Here is a 10,481-nt window from a genome sequence, read left to right on the forward strand (position 1 = left end):
ATAAATAAAGGCATGACATATGATCAGTATTGAATTTCATAAGTTGTTAAATAAAATATACATGAAAAAGTCTAGGGAAATCACTATATCCTCTCAGACTGCCTAGACGACAACGGACTCACACAGTTAGTCGAAGAACCAACAAGGAATACCAGCACATTGGACCTAGTCATCACCAATCTTCCTAACAAAGTCCAGTGGGTAAATACATTCCCAGGTATCTCGGACCACCATGCTGTATACGTTGAATTCTCCGCACAGCAAGTCAAACTGGACCAGAAGCCCCGACAAATACCCCTATACAGAAAAGCACGATGGGAAGCATTGAAAACTGATACGATAGACCTACACTCCACCATCACATCTATGATTGGCAACAAATGCAACATCAATACCATCTGGGACAAATTCTGCTCATCTATCCAAACCAGTATTACAACCCATATTCCACATAAAATTGCTAGACCAAGAGACTCAATGCCATGGATTACCACTGAAATTAAGAAACTAATGAGAAGGAGAGACAAGCACTTTAAAAAGATGAAAAAATCGAAAGATCCAACACATATAGCCAAATAAAAGAAACATAAAAAAACTCCTGCAGAAGAAGCTAAGACAGTCCTACTGGGCCTACATAGACAACATAGTAACTCCAGAAGAATCAGACACTGGAAACCGCTCTACCAGCAAACGACTTTGGACATTCATCAAACATAAGAAAAAAGACAACTCCTCTATCACATGACTAAGTTGAAAAGGGCCAACTATACTCTGAAGCAAAACAAAAAGCCAACATCCTCAACAAACAGTTCCAATCAGTATTCACCAAAAGTCCCAACATATCCGCTGAAGAATTCAAGATCAACAAATACATGAACAGCATTAAACCTCCACCTGCTCCTGAAATCACTATATCCACCGTCGGAATAGAAAAACTTCTCAACTCACTCAACCCCTTCAAAGCTGCAGGCCCAGACAACATCAATCCACGAGTCCTGAAAGAACTATCAATAGAAATATCACCTATCCTTGCGAGCATATTCCAACTCTCTATTGACACCAGCACCATCCCAGACGATTGGCGAAAGGCAAACGTAACACCAGTTTACAAGAAAGGAAGCAAAAATGACCCAGCTTACTACAGGCCAATATCTCTAACTTGCATCTGCTGCAAACTACTTGAACATATCGTTACCAGCAACATTGTGAAACATGCAGAAACTAACAACTGACTCTACCCACTGCAACACGGTTTTCGAAAGGGCAGATCTTGCGAAACCCAGCTCCTTGAGTTCACCGACGACGTGACCCAAAACATGGAGAATGGTCACCAAACCGATGTCCTTGTAATGGACTTCTCGAAAGCGTTCGATAAGGTACACCACGGCCTCCTCCTTCACAAGCTCGAACACTACGGCATACAAGGAAAGAATTAGCCTGGATGCAAGCATTCCTCACAAACAGAACACAGAAAGTCGTGCTAGATGGAGAATGCTCGGAAACAGTACAAGTGGACTCTGGCGTCCCCCAGGGATCTGTCCTCGGCCCATTCCTGTTCCTCTACTACATAAATGACACCCCAGACGGCCTTAAATCTACGGTTCGACTTTTCGCAGATGACACCATTGCATACCTTACCATATCAGGAGACACAGACTGCATAAAATTACAAACTAGCATTGTGGGAAAATAAATGGAAAATGGAATTTCACCCTGAAAAATGTCAAGTCATCTCAATAACCCGCACCATCACCCATCAATATAAACTCCATAAGCACATTTTAGAACATGTCAAATCAACAAAATACATTGGATGTACACTGAATGAAAACTAGATTGGGGTGAGCACATAAACAACATCAGCAATAAAGCCAGCAGAAACCTAAACTTCATCCGAAGAAGCCTGAACATTGCGTCCACAGCCATCAAGGAACAAGCATATATGTCACGCGTCCGTCCATCATTGGAATATGCCTGCACCATCTGGGACCAATACGAAAAGGGAGACACGGGTAGACTGGAAATGATCCAACGCCGAGGAGCTAGATACGTCAAAACAGATACCAATAATCGCTCAAGCGTCACAGATATGCTAAAAGACCTTAAGTGGAAATCCCTCCAAGATCGACGAAAAGAAGCACGACTAATAATGTTCTATAAAATTGTTAACAACCGAGTACAAATACCAACCGAAAATCGACTCCAACCAAACCTAAACAAGTCAGAACCAACAAATAATATATTTTACTTCCACATCTCATCCTGCAGAACCCTCTATCGCCAACAATCATTCTTCCCGAGAACCATCAAGGAATGGAACAACCTTCCACCGGACATCCTGTCAGCTGGCTCAGTTGAAACCTTCAGGTTTCAACTAGCCAAACACTCTATCTAACTTCCCCTTGTCTTTTATCTCACACTGTATATACATCACACTTAGCCTGTTTTTACCAAGATTGGCGTATGTTGGCTTACATGTCTTATGTATGTTGTTTGTCTATGTAATAATGTATTTGCTAATAAAACTGACTTACTTGGCTATTTTTTAGATTTTTCGTTTGCATGTATAAAGTGTTAAAGACTAAATACAGACGCGACAGATACATGGTCAAGTCAATCGGGAACCCTCGGACAATTCCGCCATAACGGCGACGGTGTGGTGCAGCCCACTGTCCGAAGCGTTCAGATTGATAGTCAACTATTAACAAAAATACTATATTGTTTTTATATCAGTAATTTAAGGTAATAATAATGAGAGACGTAAACCGATTGTCCATAATGTTGAAACATCGGGGCATGGTTTCTTAAATTGATAAGCGGTGCAGTCTATATAAGTTATGAGGTCAGTTCCTACGCATATTAACTTTGATTCATGTATCTAATTTAAGTGAAACAAAACCTTCACATTTCATGATTTCAAACTCAGGATAACCAGTTAAGCTACTGCGGTACAGATGGTGAGACACATAAGGCCTAACACATGTTTCTGCAATATGGGAGATACGAGACTCACCCAGAATAGTGATGCCAAGCATATACTTCACACAGGTCAAGATAAAAACATTAAACGAGAGCCAAGATGTACCCAAATCGTTAATGTGAAGAATGGTTTTCGGGAGATTTTATAGTTAATATGCTTAACAAGTCTATATTAGCGTTTAATTTCCACTGGAAATGTGTTACCAGAGAAGAATTGTTTTTGGAGTTATTTAGGTTATAAAGTCTTGTTTTATTTGAAAAAAAATAGTTTAATTAAAAATTATTTAATTTTAATATAATATTCAATGTTTCTTGTTGTAAGGGTGCAGAGCGGCCTCAATCTGCCACAAAGGTTTAACAAAGCCAGTGCGCTTCCACTAGATCTTAATAGACATAAATCAAAGCGCTGAAAGCATCCCAGTTGTTCGCGCTATTAACGTATTAAATTTTGAAAAAAAAATAGGAAAATGACATTGATTTACACTCTCTTATAATTTTATACAGGATTCATACAAACTGCAATTATGATAACAAAGATAAAAAAGAAATTCAACGTAAGTTGGCGCTAAGGAAAAGTCTGCGAGTCTAATAAAGAATGAACCACAACATAATTTGCTAAAAATGGTACATAGTGCTCCTTTAAAGTGTGAGTGTAATTCAGAAGTTAATTAACAGGACATCACTGAGTCTTCACGACTACATTATGTGCAGAGTTGACATGTGACCTTTTAGGGAAAAATATTTAATTTCGAGCCAAAGTAGGTCACATTTACCTCGGATGCCCGGGTATTCACCAACAAAATAATTTTAATCCAAATAGACCAATGCACGGTAGCCATTGCCATTGCGACCTAAATGTGCACTGTAAGACAATTTAAAGACAATTCATGTCTGGTTGCCCTTAAATGACAAGAATACTCCGCCAAGAGAGTGCTGATAATAAAAAAGACCTTCTTCCCGCTCCTTGCGCGCTACGCCGCTTTAATGGCCTCAAGCCGTCGACCCGAACCTCAGAACGGTTTCGCCAGCACATAGAGCGTACTGAGTACCGCCGTCCTGGTATACTTCCTATATCTTCATAGGGCCACCCCTCCTGCAGGGGCGTAGGTAATGGGGAGGCAGGGGAGACGACCGCCTCCCCAATATTTCGGCTAGTCGTCGTTATATAAATAAAACGTTAAGCAAAATCCCCCCAAAAATCGCCGCCCCAAAAGCAGTATTTTTGTAATCACGCGCCGTCAGCGCAGAAGCCATGTGTCCCCTCTCCGTCTGCTCCGAGGTTGCCAATAGGGATATGTCAATATCCCTTGTTAGGTGTCATAAACCAGGGGCCCGGGTAAATGTCATTGCGTTAGTTGTTTTATTGTTCTTTTCCGTGATTGCACTGTCGGTGTTTTGATTAAGGACAGGCTATTCTTTTAATTTTAATTGATCGCTTTAATTCAAAGGTAACTGCCACTTAAAACAATTTTGAGTAAATATATGCGTGAAAACATTGATTTGATTGAAAATGTTTTTGTATTGTATTGGTTGTTGTGTGAACTTAACAATACTTAATTTCTTATTTATTTCAGTCTTTCCATTTCAGGTGTTCAACATGTCCATCAGTAATAAAATATTAATGTTGTGAATGTAATGTTAATGTTAGTATTTCTCATACCACTTGTTAATTTCCTTCATTAAAATACATCAAAATTTACTTTATTTTATGTTTTAATTAGCACGAGTTTATGAAAAGAAAAAAATAACTGTTGAGATTTCTGGGTCTCCGTCTGCGGCATTGGACACACTGATTTCATGACACACTGAGAGTGAGACAAAAATCGAGCATTTATATTAACATGAACGTTCCCCAAAAACGCACCATATTAATTGTATTTGTAAAAAAAATTCTGAACCACCCTCTCAAACGAACCCCTTTATGTTCCCAGTACAGAAACTGAACCGCCTCCCCAATGTTTGGAGGTTATCTACGCCCCTGTCCTGTCGATCGGAAATGCTGAAGTATTATATACTGACTTTGAAATGAAGTTAGAAAAATACGTTTTAAATAATTAAATTAAACAAAAATAAATAAATTATTGTTTTTGTTTTTTGTCACTTATTAGTCGCATATTCACCTCATGAAATGTGTGTTATTAAACGCACGTGTGTTCAAACCTCACGTAAATAAAAAATATACTACGGGAGATCACATCATTTGTGTCCTCACATTGCTAATTATGAGTTGATGTTTTCACCATCGAAATATATGGTATTCTTATATTTGATTAACACGGAGTTTTCTTTCAACACATTCAAATCATACCTTTAGAGCCGCGTCATGCGAAAATGGATCTTATGGCGCGTTGGCTAGCCCTGTCTGCTCAGTTGCGCAGTCTGGTCAGGATCAGCGCTGCCCGCGGTAAATCACGCACAGTTTCGTGCACTCATATGGTGACCTCTACTGCGAGATACGCAGGCTGGGTCATAGCTACGCAAGCCGCATATGGCATAAGACTCATTTTCGCATGACGCGGGTCTATACAAATACATTTGTTTCTTAAAAAAGAAAGTTTCAACTAACCTCACTTAAAACCGGTGAGCTCCCGTATATCCATGCCCCCCCCCCCCCTCCCCCTGCATTCATTAAAGCGAATGGGATGTAACAAGTGGAATACAGAAAATATTAGCACACAAGTGATGTTATCTCCCCTCAGACAACCAACAAATACCATACCAATCTCTAGTCGTAAGTCATTTTAAAAATAATTCATAAAAACATAAGGCGTAAGGTAAATACAAAGTTCGAGCAAAGACATTTCCTCTTATAACATCCTTGTTCGAAAAAAAAAAAAAAACAACCGATGTTTTAGTTTCACCACAAAAAAAATAAAGTTCAAGCTTCACTTCCAATTGAACCCACATTAAATATGACGTTACAATGCTAAAAAATGAGAATGTTATATGTTGCGAAAGTTTATACAAAAAGTATCGCATGAAAATAGAAATGCCATAAACTCTTTACAAGTATGAATACCATGTAGAACATTATTTATTAACGAAAGCAATCGGGCCCGAAATAGTCCATTTTGATCAGTTCACATTGCTCACATACGCATTGATATTCAGAATAATATATTACCCATATAGTATAGATGAAATTGTGCAAACGTATGTTTAACTATATAAATAATGGATTGTTCATTAGCAAACCATTTTTTACATGGAATCTACATAAAACAGGGAGGAATTACTCACAAACATATTGGAATTGAAAACACTTTTACTATAAAATATGGGAATTTGAGAAATAAATAAATAAATGTAATTTAATTTATTAATTTACAACACTATGCTATTTGTAATATAGTCTAAAATAAGTATAATAGCAATAAATAAAGGCCTACCTCCGAAGGGAATCGAACTTGGGACTTTCGGATGCCATAGCCTATGCTTTACTTTTACACAATATGACATTGAGCGTACAGGGGGTGGGGGGGGGCATGCGTATACGGGAGCTGACTGCGTGTAAGTGAGGATAGTTGGAAATGACTTACATTAATACACTTTATATTAATACTTCTTTTAAATGAGTACGCTCTTTCGACACTTCATTATTTACGCTTCCCTTTTTTTCAAAATCGTAGACGTCGGAATAAAAAAGTTATTGAAGGAAAACCGTCCCCCAAATCTGTTCTGTTATTACTTGATCTTCGAGAAAAATTGGATGTACGAAACAATATACAGTATTTTCGCATGTGTACTGAATAATTTAACATAAATCACGATTATTTTATTTTATATACGCGTTTTATCTTTAACAATTAATTAATTGCCAAATATATATTGGTTTACCCCTCCCCTTCTGAAACTGCCTTTTTTCAAAACAAATTTGGCTACCTGACTTTCAAACGACAAACACAGCTCACACATATATATGTTAAAGGTTTTACACGAAATAACCGTCGTGAATGAATTCATCATTGATACGGATGTTTTAAAGAACCTTTTTTTCAAATTAAATGTCAAAGTTATCGCTTGTATTGTTTTGCTGTGAATCAAGTATGTTGTTCCTAACATTGCCTGTTATTCTCCAGTGTATGTTTATATGCCCAGTGCATAACGAATTCTTTCCGAAATAACAATTTTTTCGTGTATGTAAGTGCTGAGAAAATGGAAAATGTATGCAGAGGCATCGTTGGAGAAAATGAAGTAACTTATATATTGGTTTATTTTAATAAAAAAAGAAACTTGCATCATTAGACAACACATCACTTATTTTCATAATTGGAAAACTGGTTCAATAATCTTTATATATATATATATATAAAATAATATATATATATATATATATATATATATATATATATATATATATATATATATATATATATATATATATATATATATATATATATATATATATATGTGATTAGAAGTGTACATAAAAAATAATGCCTAATGAGAGTCATTCAGCCAAACGTGAATGCAGACCTTAGTATTGCCGAATCACTTACGGCAATAATGCCATATCATTCATATAAATAATTGATTGTCTCCTATGACCGTGAGAAAACAAAACATATATGTTGGTGGCACATATATATGTTCTGGTATTGAATTCAGACGACATACAATAATAAAATATAGATTTCCACATTTTGTCGGAGCAATTCTTCAAGAGAAATTATAGATACTGGGCGACTGGATTGCCACTGTCCATTTGGTTGAGTATGGTTTATTTATACTACATCATGTCTGTTACAAACTGTATGTAATGCCAAGTTATCAAAATTGATTTATGTCATACACATAATTAGCAGTTTTTCAATAAACTGTTTTTAGGTTTAGCAAAAATCATAAAATTCCATTACATGTTAACAGGTTCGTATTGAAACTTAATTGTGTTTTAAATATTGTAATGTTATTATAAAAGTTGTCAAAAATAACGCGAATACAATAGAACTTTCACTGAAAGAAATCAATACCATACATACTGCTTTAAAACTGAAACGTATATTAATGTGTTATATGACTAAAAAGACAAATATGTCTTGTAATTCAAAAAAGGCTCATCTAAGAAAAAACCCCATATATTTTACAATTGACATTGAATTTTAACGTAAACATGTAAATGAGAATATATAGCATTACACACATAATTTTATTTGCTTATGATGCAGAACGCACGGTCTTCATCATGATCTTAGTCGATCCGAGGATAAGTATCAAATCGCTGAATATTAAATGATCTCTTCCAAATGATCATTGGGAAATATAAAAAAATGGCTTGTTATGAGTATTTAACTTCAATGACCTTTGGATTTAAGAGTGAAACAGTAAAATATCCACATGTTCTTGCTATGTCGTGTACTGTTTCTATTGGTCAGGAAAGCGTCCAAATGTACATTGTAGCAGCGAAACATACCTTATTGCAGTCGCGTGCTTAGTCACTTAACACTTGTAGATCAGTGAGAATTCTTGAAAACGTAATGATGATTTTTGGATAATATTGTATGCAGTCTCTTCTTTTACGATCATAGAGACAGTAAACTGAAAAAAAACAACCCCCTCTAATGAAATGTAGCAACTGGTCCGATTTCCCAACCAAAATAAGATTTTTCGAAGTTTAAATATCAAACAAAACTTGTTTCAGGAAAAAAATTGTGGTGCCCAAAATTCAATTTTAATGAAAGTGGACAGTTCATATGCAACAGATTACCATGGAGACCAAACGCGGCTTCCAGGAAGGGTTATTTTCAAAGTGTCGCACATGGGCTTGGTGTAACTATAAAAATGAATGTCAATTCGCCATCTACCACAAATCATGAATTATTATATGGAGACATCGTGCAGAATGCGCATCAAATTCTCATAAGGACTGTAGTATTTATAAAGACTCATTTGTACGGATGTTTATTTCAAAGCGTAACATCGTACAATAGCCTTAAAATGTACAGAAAAGCGTCTATTTAAAATATAATTATGCCTATTGGTAATAAAATGCCTTCGAGTATAATATATGAAGCACTAGAGATTGATTCTTTGCTTGTCAAACACGTGGTGAGGATCATATGTGTCAAATAGCATGGTTATATAATGTTTCTTTTGTTGTTTTCTCGTTTCACGACATTTTTTCATTTCTCATATCACGCCTTAAAATCATTCTCTCGCGTGTATGTCAAGAGATGAAGAGTGTGTTTAATAATATTTGCATTTAATCATCAAACACCGTGCCATAAATTGTTAGTAATAGCATTAAAGCTTGATGTTAAATTCTAGGATTAATTATCCTTTCCGACACGACATTTTTTACTGTGGGACAACACGGTGCATCTTCAGTTAAATTATACTTTCCGTGAGATACGATAATTGCTGTTCTAACACTCTTCTGAGTTAAATCCAAATATGTTTATCTAATAGCTTTGTACGGTTTGTCGACACTTGGCTCGTCAATTATTTAAGCGTCATTCCCTCCATATCAGTGAAAATGATCTCATTTTGTAGAATTTGTAAGAAACAAATCTTAATTAACAGCTTCTTATTAATTACAGTTTCATTACTCTGCGTTGCATGGAGGATTAACTGTCACGTTTTATAAAGGTGATTATTCAGACAAGAATCGCGGACTGGTTATAGGCGTAATGCAACAATCGGTTTATAGGAAAACATGGTCCAAACTATTATCCTGGTAACTGAAAGGACATCACGTTATGCTGTCGGTAAGTAAATGTTACCTTATTTCAAGACACTCAACGTGAGTTATGTTTTCATATAACGCAATTTAAAAAAAGAATATATCCACTGTTTGTGTGCAAATATTGTTCGTTTTCAAATAAAATGTACCTGTCATGGCATCAATCTCAAGGTTCGTTTGAAGCTGAACGTACTTACTAAGCTAACATTTCATATCCATTAAATGTTAAATTAATATCATACAATATGGTTACTTATGCAAAACAGCGGTTTTATATCATAAGAGATAAAAACAGGCTCACAGGAACATTTAATTATAAAAGGTAAATTACTATCACCTTTCTTTATTACAGCATAGTTATTGAAAAATTCAATTTTTGAAAACTCACTTTTCGAATGCTTATCTTAAGTGATATGAAATGTTCTTTAGTTATTCATGAAAGAAAAACATCATGTTAGTGATCTACTTGTTAATGTCTGCCATTTAGAAACAATAACAAAATTCGCGTTTTTCATAGCTCATTGTTAAAATGTACCTTGCTGAAAATGTATTTTTAATTCATGGGAACAAAATTTGAACGGAAAGCCTTCACTAAATGGAAAGTATTGCTCTTATACGCCCGTAACTCCACAGGGAACATATTGTTGAGGGAATTATTTAATATCCATTAGTAAATACCATTGCGGTGATATATTCACATTAAACCAGTGTTTTACAAATACACAGTCTGTCACGAAAAAATTTCCGGGCCTTCCGATAGGAAACGAACTACCGATAATAAACACATTTCCGGAGCACGAGACAAACTATTTTCTCAACTTCC

The 10,481-nt window shown here is 35.8% G+C and overlaps 1 protein-coding gene across 1 annotated transcript in view; it reads right to left on the reverse strand.

Annotated features, from left to right (window-relative positions):
• LOC127876405 (tubulin polyglutamylase complex subunit 2-like) overlaps positions 1 to 213 on the reverse strand; it is an 81,184-nt gene extending 80,971 nt beyond the window's left edge. The window contains exon 1 of the mRNA XM_052421626.1: positions 123 to 213. The gene's annotated coding sequence lies outside the window, so the exon portion shown is untranslated. The remainder of the gene's footprint in view (positions 1 to 122) is intronic.
• Between the last annotated feature and the right edge of the window lie 10,268 nt (positions 214 to 10,481).

Source organism: Dreissena polymorpha, chromosome 4 (assembly GCF_020536995.1).
Source record: "Dreissena polymorpha isolate Duluth1 chromosome 4, UMN_Dpol_1.0, whole genome shotgun sequence".
Lineage (NCBI taxonomy): Eukaryota > Metazoa > Mollusca > Bivalvia > Myida > Dreissenidae > Dreissena > Dreissena polymorpha.